Genomic DNA, 12,120 nt, shown 5'->3' with positions numbered 1-12,120 from the left:
GCTCCCCTCCCTCGCTCGGCCCCGCTCCCTCGCGCTCTCCCGCACCGCTCCGCACGCCTCCCGCCGCGCCCGCGCCCTCCCGGCTCTGGAGCCGCCTCCTCCTCCGAGCGCGCGAGCGGCGCGCCCAGCCGGGGGGCGGTGGAGGGAGAGGGAGGCGCCCAGGCTGCTGTCCCCGCCCCGCCCTGCAGGCTGGCGGGTCCCTCGCCCTCCCAGGGGCAATGCGGGCCGGGGTGAGCGCCCGGGGCACCAGGTTTCCTGGCAGGTGCAGTGGTTGGGCATTAGATATTTCCAGCCGCTCTCCCCAGGGCGGCCAGGGCCCCTCCTCTCTGGTCTCCCCAACTTCTCGTGCCCCGGAAGGGGAGCTGCACTCTCCTCAGCTTGCTCAGTGGGGCGAGGGTGTATTGGGCTGGGTGGGCAAGGAGGCAGCTTCCCGCTGGCAGGGCTGGGCCTCTCTGCACAGCTGGCGGGGCTGGCCCTCCCTCCTGGGTGCCCAGCGGTGCCAGTGTGGGCGAGCGTGTAGAACGCCCGGGGCTGGGGTGGGGGGTGTAGCACCACTAAGTCTGGGAGGGGGTGAGTGAGGGGAAAGCAGAAACATCACCCTCCCCACGCAGCCCCCTGTGCCTGGCACCCAGGGGTGGTCTTGAGCCGCTGTGGGATGTGAGGGGGCATCTCGGTGCCCCTTGCTCTGCCTGGATTTGGTCATCTGGGGTCACCCTGAGAGCCCAGCAGGGTTGGGAGGATGTGAGGTGGGGCGGGGCCCATCTGGGCCTCCCGGACCCTCTGCAGCCCTCCACACACACACCCCTCCAGGGCCTCCCCAGGGCGCCCGATTCTGCCTGGACGGCCATGGAGGGCAAGCTCCTGGACCTTCTCCACGTCCTCCCGGCACCGGGAGGGGTACAGGCAGAGGTGGCTGGGCACAGCTTGCTGCCATCTCTGGGCTGCCCAGGGCCACCACTGTTCCCCTGGGACCTCCCCTGCACCCCTCCTCCCGGCTCTGCACCCCCTGGAGATACAGGTCAGGCCCTGGCAGCTGCATCTGCCCTGCTGGGAGAGGAAACCCGGGCAGGCAGAGCGGCTGGGGTGGAGGCAGGGCCGGGACGGCAGGGAGAGGTTGGGCTGAAGAGCAACTGTGACCCAGGGCTCTGTAGATTCTGTTCTCCAGCTGCTTGGGGGGAGCTGTTCTACCCAAGTTCGAAATTCACATCAGGGAGTCTCAGCTCATATAAACAAGTGCTTAAATATTTAGCCTTTAGAGGAAACACAGGTATTCCCTTTGCTGGAAGCAGGCATGGCAGGCCGGGGGGCTGGCAGCTGGGGCTTGAATCCCAGCCTCTGCTTAACATTTGGGTGAGAGTTTCAGCCTCTCTGTGCCTTGACTTAGCATTCGTGTGACGGGAACAGGGTGGCAGGGAGGCTCCTGGGCGGGGCTGTCACGACGGGTCTGGGAGGGGCGGGGCGTGTTGATAGGTTGTGCCCCGACCTGCTGGGGTGTGAGGTGAAGTGTCCCGTCCCACAGAAGTGGGCTTGAGGGGGCCGCTCTGCCCCCGGAAGCCACAGTCCTCCAGTTAATGACAGGTTTGTGCTGGGACCCGAGTGTCCACACCACACTGGGGGGTGCTGGTGCCAGACGACCACGGGACATGCTCACTGCTGCTGGCCCCGGGATCACCAGGGCCCGACCACGAGCTGGGCCACCTGTCACTCCTGCCATTTGCCCCTTTGACGGCCGGACGTCGCAGGAACGCGCTCCCCTGGCCCCTAAGCCCTCTGTTTGGTTTGCAAACCCATGACCTTTTGGCTAAGCTGGCCTTATTTTCAAAGATTTTTTTTTGAGCTAGCCTGGGAGCTTAAAAAATCATAAAAGGTGACTTAGCACAAATATTATGACAAGGCATTTGCCTAAAACCACCTAGGAAAATGTCACTTGGAAGGCCTTGTTCTACACAAAGTGGACGGCGGGCCATGGCAGGCTCCCTGGTGAGCATGTGGCCGGCTGCTCTGACGGCTCCTCCGAGCTCGCGGGAACCCGGAGCTCAGTGGCCGGAGCCTCTCAGCTCCCTGTTGTTTGCCTCTTTCTCTTCTTGTTTCCCCAGCCGGGAGAGCAGCTTCCTGAACAGCTGCGGCTCTCTAAAGCCAACACTGTGAGGAGCTTGGGGAGGGCAGAGCCTGGTCTTGTGCCCGTTGATGACCCAGCCGTGCCCTGGGCCAGCCTGACTGTGCCCTGACAGGTGGAACCCAGCACAGCCTGGAGGGGGGGCAGGGGCATTTGCCTGTGAGCTGGAGAGCCTTGGGGGCCCGCCGCCTCGACCTGACACCCCGGGTGTGTCTGTTGGAAACCGGGCGTTGGTGCTTCTGGGATGCAGCAGGATTGGGGGCTGAGAGGGGGTGGGCTGGGTCTGGTTTCTGCAGTTCCCATGTGACGCAGGCGAGGCTGCATCCTCACTACCCAGCCGGGTGCTGTCTGTGCCTGGAGTGGAAACCAAGTCCCAAGAGTCACCACGTGAAAGGTGCCTGGATGGACACTCCCGAGGGCAGGTCCCCTGTTTGCCTGCTAACTTGTCCCGCATCCGTCCACCGCTGCCTGCTGCGTAGCTGGTGCTCCGTGGATTCCTGCCGGGCGAGCAGGGAGGGTGGGGTGACGTGCAGGACGAGCTGTCAGCAGGGACGTGCAAACCCACCATCGTTCCCAGCAGGCTCCCAAACTCTGGAGTGCCGTCCTCTCTCCAGGCAATATCCCTCTTTCCTGGGGCCTCTAGACACTCTTGGAAGATACTTGCAAGCAAGAAGCCTTTTCACTATTAATGAATTTTAAAAAGTAAGTTCACAGTCATACCTGTATCAGTTATCTATTGCTGCATAACAAAATACCCCAAAACTCTTAAAACCACAAACCTTCACTCTTATTCGTAGCAGTGGTTGGTTTCCTGCAAGGCCGCAGGCTGGGGGCGGAATGTGTTAATAAATGTATGTAGCAACACGGAGGATTTGCAATCTGCAGAATCTGTGGAGTTTAGCTGTAGATTTTCCCGCCCACGGCATGGAAATTGCACATGTTCCAGGACGTACAAGGAGGATCCTCCAAGGAGGATTTTTAAAAATAGAGCAACACATGTACATGTGTGAGCAAACTGTCAGTGGCCCGGGGGGCAGCAGAGCGTCCTCGTGGTCCCTCCTGGCTGTGCTCCAGGTGTTCAGGAGCTGTTGGCAGAGAAGCCTCCGTCGTCCTCACTGTTCCTGTTCCCAGATCGCACCTGGAGCCCGGCCAGCTTTCTGGAAACGTGAGCTGTGTGCAGGGAGGGAGCGGAAGAGGGATGGCTGTGGCCGTCCGTGGCGGTCCGTGAACACTTCCGCTACTGCCAGGGACAAGCCAGGCTGAGATTCACAGGGCCGGTTGGGGCAGGGACGGCTGGTGTGGGATGTGGCTTCCAATCCTAGTGCCACTGTACCCCGACCTTCAACCTCCTCGAGGTGAAATGCAGACGGCGTGGCCGCTGCGTGGGCAGCGTGCTGTGTGCGTCACAGGGGTGCACACTGGCTGCACCGCACACCCGTCAGGGGCCAGGCCCGTGGAGAGGCTGAGTGAGGATGTGGCTTGAGGGCGTTGCCGTATCTCGCAAGTTCGCCTGAGGGTGGAAGGTGACCGTCTCCAGAGGCACGTGGGGGTCCTGGCCAGCTCCACAGACACCCAGCCAATCCTGCCCTGGGCTGAGGTGAGCTGGGTGCCCCAGGGAACGTGGCACAGGCAGGCAGGGGAGGGTCCGGGTGGAACGAGAAATGCACTGTGGCTTTCCCGGGACTTGCCCAGTTGTGAAACCAGAGACCTGGGAACCGCAGCAGCCAGGGCGCCATGGGGGTGCGGAGTCCCGGACCCCTGCAGGAGGCTCCACAGGGGCTTCTCTGGCCTCCTGCTCCCCCGCCCGGCTCCCCCACCAGGGCCCCCTCCTGGGACCACGTCTCACCTTTCCTTCCAGTCCCACGTCGCCAGGGGTTCCTCTACTTCCCGTGGCTAAGGTGAGCAGAACCTTCTAGTTCAAACCCGCGTGGCTCCATGGGAGCTGCCTGTGCTGCAACAGACCCAAGTTCAAACCACATGTTTCCTCCAGGCTCTGATTGGCCGATGGTCTGACTCACGCAGTCGCCAAACACACATCAGCACGTGTGTCTCCGCCGTCTGCCTGGAGCCCGGGGAGGCGCCGGCCCCTCTGTCCCCTCCCGGTGAGCTCGGCTCAAGGGCACGCACCTCGCCCCTCGTGGGCAGAAGTGGCCAAGTTCCCTTGACTTTTCATGTCCCCAAGAGCCTTCTATCTTCAGAGGGGCCCGGCAGGAATCCCGCGTCAGTGCCGAGTGCAGGGGAGAGACCCATGGGGTGGGGGCCCAGAGCCCGCAGGAGCATGGGGTGACCACACGGACGCCTGAGACCTTACAGCATGGCCTGGCCCAGGGTCTCCGAGGGGTAGGGCCCCCGCTCCTCCCTCATGGCTCCCTGTGGAGCTCTCCTGTGTGTGGAGGACGGTTCTCGGGGACGGCGCCCAGAGACGACGTCAGCCTTGTGCGCAAGGGACCCTCCCCGTAAACCAGGCCTTTGGCCCCTTAGCTCCAGCCCAGGGCTCACCCCAGCCCCCCTAAATGTCTCCAGAAGAGCCCAGAGGGTCCGTCTGGGTGGGCTGGCTGCACAGGTGTTGCTCCGCTGCAGAGGAGCCCGGACCTTGTGGGGGGACCGGGCGGGCGAGGGCTGGAGTGGCAGGGGAGGGCGCTGAGCCCAGTGCAGGGGCCTGACCTCGCTCCTTCACGCCCACGGGGAAGGTGCCGGGGTCAGAGTCCGACACTCCCGGGCGCTGGAAGCCCTCTCCCTGCGGCTCCGGCTTCCCAGGCTGAGCTGTGTGGGTGAGGACGGAGGGGCTCCCAGGGACGGCCCAGCCTGGGCTGGGGACGGAGGAGGCGGAGGTCCAGGTGGCTGCAGCTGCTGGGCCGCTGGAGCTGGGGTGGGGGGGCCGGCCAGGCCAAGCCCTGCTGCCCCGCGAGGAAGGGTGCCGTGGGGAGGAAGCTGGCCGCGAGGTTCCGCGTCTTCCCCGGCTGGCAGGACTGGGAACAGCAGCCAGAACTGGCGTCCTGCGGCGGCATCCTGCTGAAGGCCTCCCGTGCTCCGAGGGCTTCCTGCCCACCGTCCCCACCACTGGGTGTCTGGTGACAGGCAGGGCTGCCGCCTTCTGGGACCTCACATCCCAGGAGCGAGGGAGAGAAGCCCCTGCCCCAACCTGTGGGGCCCACGCTCACTCCGGGGGACAGCGCGGGAATGGGGCTGGAGCCCGTGTCAGGCGTGGTGTGGAGTGGGCCGTGGGGGACACTCTGCCGTTTCCCCCCGGCCTCGGGGTCTCTCACGGTGACCACACGTGCAACTCCAGGGTGGGGGTTGGGGTGGGGAGCTGGGGCTGCAGCCACACTCCAGGGCTGCCCCTCCCGGCACCGCTGAGTCTCCCCGGGCTTTGCACCCCCAGGGGCAGGCCACACCCATGGCCCCCATCCCCGTGAGATGCAGCAACTGGTCAGCAGTTTACTCTCCAGGCCTCCCTGCGGGGTTGGCCTGAGGCAGGAGTTCACCTGGAACACCTGAGGCTGGCCACGCCCTGCCCTCCCCTCCGGTTCCGGGACCTCGGTAGCCATCACTCGCACGGGGCTGCTGCTCCTGGGGAGATGCCCGTGACACTCACTCCAGACAGGTGAGGGGCGCCCCTGGGCCTTTAGGGTGACCACGGGTGACGGGGACTCGCTGCGACCCAGACAGCTCCCAGCTCAGATCCACAGAGAGGGGCGCCCAGCCGGGGAGGGGGACGGGCAAATGGCCACACCCCAGGTGGCTCCAGCCAGCAGGAATTTGTTCTCCTGTCGCAGATGCATTGTGTTCGTGAAGCCACCCCGTTCCCCGGGGGCTCCCCCGCTGTTGGCACTCCACGGCTGTCACCCCTGAGGGCACCCAGGGGATGGCCCTGCCTGGCTGAGGGGCCCCGTGGACCTCCCTGGGTCCCAGTCCTGGGAGACCTGGGGTGGGGGCCGCCAGCCTCCCGCCCCGCCCCTGCAATTCTCTGGGGAGTGTGCCAATGCCAGCTCGCGGGGTGGGCACCGGCTGGTTGCTTCTCCCCAGAATCCCTCTTAGTATACGAGCACAGCTCTGCAATCTGGTTTGTAAAAACACTGGCATTGGAGGAAAAAGAGCATTAGCTCAAGGAAAATGTGCTCCGGTATAAATGAGCAGTTAGAGCATGATCGGATTACCGTGCCCTGCAGACTGACAGGATCTGCTGAAATCACACCCTCTCCCTCCTGTACACAAATACATACGTGCCTGGCCCGTGCCCACACGGCTTCATCGTCATGGTGGCTGCGGTCTTGCGGATGCCACGTGGCTGCATGTTCCCAGCATTTTCACACGCGTCGCCGCCTCTGATCTACACACGCCTCCCACCCTCCCTCTCCCACACACACACGCTCACAGCCGTACGTTACATGTTAAATACATGCCCATATAGAACGGGCATGGTGCCTAAGAGAGATGATGCTGTTTTATTTCTCCTTTAGAGAAGCTGCTGGATGTCACGGAATGAATAGTCTCGCTGTCAACATCTTCAATGACCCTCGAATCGCAGAGTCTGCTCTGTGGTCTTGTCTCAAATGCCACTTTTGTGTGACAAGCATGTCCTCCGGGGGAGGTCTGCTCCTTTGTTAGCCAGACAGCCCTGCTTGCTGCGGACAGCTGGCCCTCAGACTCGGGAAGGGACATCTGTGGGCTTTGCTGGCCCAGGCCACGGTGTCCCCGTGCCAGCCCTGTCCCTGCTGCTGGGGCACAGGGGTCTGTGTGCCCGAGGGCCCACCCTGCGTGGTGTAGGGGGGGGCTGGCCCTGTTCCCACGGCCCCAGGGATTGGCCCAGGGCTGGGTGTGTCTCCAAGGCAGGCACTCAGCATGCTCCACTGCGCTGGCTGGGGAGGGCGGCCCTGCTTGCTGGTTGGTAGGTGGCTCCAGGTGGCCGCAGGGCAGAGCTGGGGATAGGAAGAGGCCTGAGCCCTGAGGGTGTCGTCTGAGCCCGGACCCTGCCTACCTGCACCTGCCCGCCCTGCCCCCTCTTCCTCAGGGGGTTGGCATGGGTTTGTCACCTGCACTCACACGCAGTGACGCGGGCACTTGGGCACAAAGGCAAGGACATGGCGCTGCAGCCGTCACTGGAGGGTGCCGCGCCCGACACCCGAGCCCCTTGCAGGGCGCGTGAAGGCGTCACACGTCAGGCCAGGGCGGAGCCGGCCTTTCTGTGACCATCTGGAAGGTTGTGACGGGCCCAGCAGGGGCAGGTTCTTGTCCTCTCTGGGACTTCGAGGCTGGACGATAAGGACGTCGTTGCTGAGACGCTTGGGTCTGACGGGAGCTGAAGGGAGGTACTTGTCCCTCCTGTGCCAGGCTAGCTTCCTACGGCCAGTGATGGCTGGGGCAGCCGCGCCACGCAGGGAAAAACCGGGGGAAATGATAGTCCTAGGGCCTTCGTACCACTTCTTTCAGAATGTTCCAGAGCCTCATCCGGCCTGTTCTTGCTCTGAACCCTCCCGTGTAGCCCAGAGCTCAGTTCTGCCCGCCTGGAGGTGCTGGAGCCCGGGCGGCGGCCCTGCCTCCCCCAGAGCGACGCCGGGGGGTCACCCGCCCTCACCCGCTGGTGGGGGGAGGCGGATGCCCGACGTGTCCAACGAGGACGACACGCTGGCGACGGCACGAGGCTGCCGTGGTGGGAACCGTCGGAGCCGGCAAAGGGTACGGGGCTCCTTCCGCGTTCTCGCTGTTTGAGTTCACAAAACAAAGTCGATAAAACAAAACAGAGAAAACCTGTTTATTGAATTGCAATTTCCTGCCTTAAGTAGAATAAACTCTTGAGCAGCGGAATTGGAAGCAGTAGGGTGTTTCTTTTTCATTATAAAAGAATAAATCTCAGGATTAGTCCATTAAGGCGTCTCGCTGCCTGGGAGGAAGATGCTCATTTCTGTCCACAGCTGCCCGTGGTGTGGAGTAAACGGTGGATCTGAAATAGCGGCAGAATGAGGGTGCGGGGCTCCCCGTGCCAGTGTGCCGGGCGCGTGGGGGGCATGGGAGGTGGGACACTGCGTCTCCCGGCCGCTCCTGTGTCCTGCCCTGGAAGGCGGGAGTGATGCTAACCATGCCTCCCCAGGCGGGCGCGGGGGACACTGTGGCCCCAGGTTGTCTGTCTCCCCAGGGGTCAATCACAGGCGGTTTCCTGGGAGGAGACCCAGGAAACACCCAGGGGTGCAGAGGAGTGAGCCGGACAGGGAGTCCCGCCAGTGAGAAGGGCACCAGTCACCACTTTGGGCCCCTGAGGCCTCATCTGGGTGGGGACGGTGGCAGCGTGGCCACCTGCCAGGCAAGGAGCCAGGTGACTCACCTGCTGCACAGGCGCAGGGCGGGTGCCCACCCAGGGGGCTTCATGCAGGCGTGGCCGAATGCACTAGCTCAGCCTAGAAGGGGTGAGGGCCGTGGGCCTGCAGCACCTGGGCCACGGTCATCACTGTCCTGCGGGCAGGGGGCCTCCGGGTGTACCCCTTCCTCAATGTGGGGACACTCCACGGTGCCACTCTCCTTGCCTGATGAGCTACGGCCACCTCTGCTGGGCGACCCCCAGGCCTTGGGGTGTGATGGCCAGGGTCCCCTCTGCGGAAGCACAGGGAGCAAAGGCGCAGGGCGGGCCGCAGCCCGGCAGCCTCAGCCCCTGCGAGCCCCCGAGGCCTGGCCACCAACCCTAGCGCCTGCCAGAGCGTCCGGGGATCTCACACCACCCACGGTCTTCGGAAAGGAGCCGGCCCGGGAGGGGCAAGAGTGTGGCACGGAGACGGGTCACTCATGTGGCTGAGGGACCTGCCGCTGGTCCTGCCCGGGTGGCCATGGGGCTGGCGCCCCGCGTGTCTGAGAGCGTCTGTCTGTCTGGTGTCCTCAGCGCCTGGGACAGTCCCCACCTCCCTGGGCCCCTGTGCAGACCCTGGTGCAACAGAGGAAGGCGTGACGGGGCCACGGGGCACGGGGCAAAGCCGACCACAGCGCAGGCCGCAGGGGGGTGCGAGGCCTAGCTCGGCTCCTGTCCATCGTGGGCACGGGTGGGGCACCTCGGCCGCCTGCTGGCTCGAGGACTGGCTGCACGAGGACAGGGCGGACAGGTTTTGCCGGCAAACAAACTTTTCATGAGCTTTTGTGATGAATCTAATTTTCCAAACTTCTACGCAGATGTGCTTCCGTGCTGAGAGACGCTCATTTGGCCTATTTGAAGGGATTCTCCGAAAATGTTAATGCCTCCTCCCCGCCAGCCTGGCCTCCAGCCGCCCCTGCACGCGCCTCTGGCACTGCCGGGGGTCCCTCCGTCTGGGCCGAGTTCCCCTGCACAGCCCCGAAGCTGTCCCTGGACACAGCCTGGGGCGGGGGCCGGCTTTGCTGCCGCAGTCCCTTGTGCTACCTCTCACCCACTCTCCCCTGCCCCCTGCTGACTCCCCAGGCCTTGCACAAACATCTCCTCCTCCCCAAGACTGGTCGGTTTAGAAGCCCCCGCAGTGCTCACTGTGTCTCCCATGGCTGTCTAGCCTTCAGTTATCTTCACAGACCTCTAGAGCCATGTGAGGCCCAAGTTGGTTGGGTTTAGAGGTTCCAGCCCCTGTTTCGGGGTACATCTTCCATCTGCCTGAAAATGGAAGCTTCTCCATCTGCCTTTTCTCTGTGGTGCTCAGATACCCTCTTCCTTCTCCCTGCACCATCCAAATCTGCCCTTGGTAAAATAGGTGATACACTAATTCAGACTAAAGGGTAAATGACTGCTAAGGCTTAATGACCCTCCTTTTCTTTTTCCCTCATAATGAAAGATTTATGAAAGAAAGAAAGAAAACAAAGATCTGACTCTGGAAGGCTGTCCAGCTGGCAGGGAAGGTGTTATGGGGTTAGAGGGCCCTCGGGGCTCTCAGAAACGCCAGGGGCCTTGCCCTTCGGCAGCAATCAGCCCCTCTCCCTCCCCGCACCAGCGTCTTCTGCCTCCCTCCCTCTCTGCCACTTGACGGAGCCGAGCCGAGTTTTATTCATTCCAGAGCTTGGAGCATGACGCTCAGTCCCAGCCAGGACGTCAGGAGAGTGACAGACTCCATGTCCGGCCGTCCTGGTAAACAGGGAAGAGCCTGTCGTGCTGCTCGGCTGCGAGGATGAGAAAAAGCTCATTTAAACCAGTGTTTTGAGATGTGTCCTCATGAATAGCTATTTAGATGTCACCTGTCATCCTGTGCGGGGAAGCGCCTCACGGGGGGCTCGATTCACACCGAGCTCAGCTCCCTTTCCCAGCTCCGTGGGCGGCTCAGACGTGTGGCCAACCCTCCCGCCCTGGGGGGCTCCTTCTCCCTCAGCACCTCTTAATTCAGCCGCTCTTGCTGCGCTCTGGTCCGAGGGGCCGGGAAGGACTTTCTCAGTCGCTGAACAGGGAGAGAGGCTGTGGCCACACCCAGGGACCCCATCCAGGGACCCCCATCCACCGGCCCTAGAGCTGCGGCTCAGAGGGGGAGGGGAGGGAAGAGGGGGTGGGGAGGAGGAGGAGGGAGGGGGAGGAGGGAGGGGGAAGGGGATGGGAGGGAGGAGGAGGAGGGAGGAGGAGGAGGGAGGAAGGGGTGAGGGAGAGGAGGGAGGATGGGGAGGAAGAGGGAGGGGAGGGAGGATGGGGAGGGAGGAGGAGGAGGGAGGAGGGGGAGGGAGGCTTCCGGAGGAGGCAGCCGGGGAGGCCTCCCTGCCACCAGCTCTGCGCCCCCCGCGCTGACTGCCAGGGACCCTGTGCAGGCTGGACTCCGCATTTCCTCATGGAACAGGCTCATTCACTTTTACGTAAAACCTTAATTCCGGAGCGAGTGCTCCCGCTGTGTCTCCCAGGTGAGGACCCCAACCCCCTCCGCTTCCTCCGTCCTCATCCCGCCCTTCTGTGCCCGGCACCAGAAACAGGCGTCTCTCTCTCGCGGGAGCAGACAGGCCGTCCACCCTGCGGAGAAACGGGGCTTCGGAAACGGCCTCAGGCAGCCGGGCGGACGTGCGTCAGGCCTTGTGAAAGCCGGTTAGGGGAGGACCAGCAGGGCCCGTCCCACGGCTTCGCAGGTCATTCTCTGCTTCCCCCGTGACAGCACAGGCAGAGGAAGGAAAGGACCCCCGTGCCAGGCCAGGCAGGGCTGGAACCAGCTGGACCCTCCCCCGCCTCCCCCGCCCTCCTGTCCCTCCTGCCCCACCCGAGGGCCCACCGCCCACCCAGTACCCCCCGTCCCTGTCCCCGTCCCGATCCCTGTCCCCTGCTCTGGCGAGACAGAGCACGGTCACCCCACCCCTCCTCTGCGTGCTGTGGCCTGACCCCAGCTAACCTGCTGCCACTTCTGGTGCCTCCCTGGACGGTGCTGCGGGAACCAGAGCGCTGGGCGCCGAGCCCCACGGGGCAAAGTGGGACATGAACAGCCACGTCACGATGGCGGCTGTGCTTGCTGCGAGGAGGGAGGCCGGGGGCTGACTGGGCCTCTGACAAGTGACTTCCAGCCGGGCGATCGCCTGGCCGCGGGGCTGCCGCACTGACCATGACCACGGGGCTCCTGAATTGCCCTCGTGGAGACAAACAGCTGCAGGGAGTTGGGCACTGATGCCACCGCACGCTCAGGAGGGAGGAGGACGGGCCGGCGCCAGAGCAGAGCAGACCTCAGAAGCCTCAACTCAAGTGACAACCCGGTGGCCTGGGACGAGGCAGAGACCCTCCCAGGGCTCCAGGCCTGTGGGGGTGCAGGTGGCCAGGCTCTGTGTGAAGGGAGGTCCCCACGATCCTGGCGGACGTGCTGGGGTCCCAACCCCCGCGGACAGCGTGCTGGGGAGAAGAGGCAGTGTGGCCTGGCCGGTGTCACCTGCCAAGCTGTGTGGCTGTCACCGGTCAACCATTGGCCCGGTACCTCAGTTTCCACACCTGGCAAGCGAGGTGACAAGGGTTTCAGTTATTTAATACACGCAAACTGCACTTCCCACAATCCAGACACGCCAGTGAAGCTGAGACTGTGGTATCAGCCCCGTTTTGGAGATGGGGAAACCGA

The sequence above is a fragment of the Lemur catta genome, chromosome 17 (genome assembly GCF_020740605.2).
Source record: "Lemur catta isolate mLemCat1 chromosome 17, mLemCat1.pri, whole genome shotgun sequence".
In the NCBI taxonomy this organism is placed as follows: Eukaryota; Metazoa; Chordata; class Mammalia; order Primates; family Lemuridae; genus Lemur; species Lemur catta.
This window is presented reverse-complemented; position numbering follows the sequence as displayed.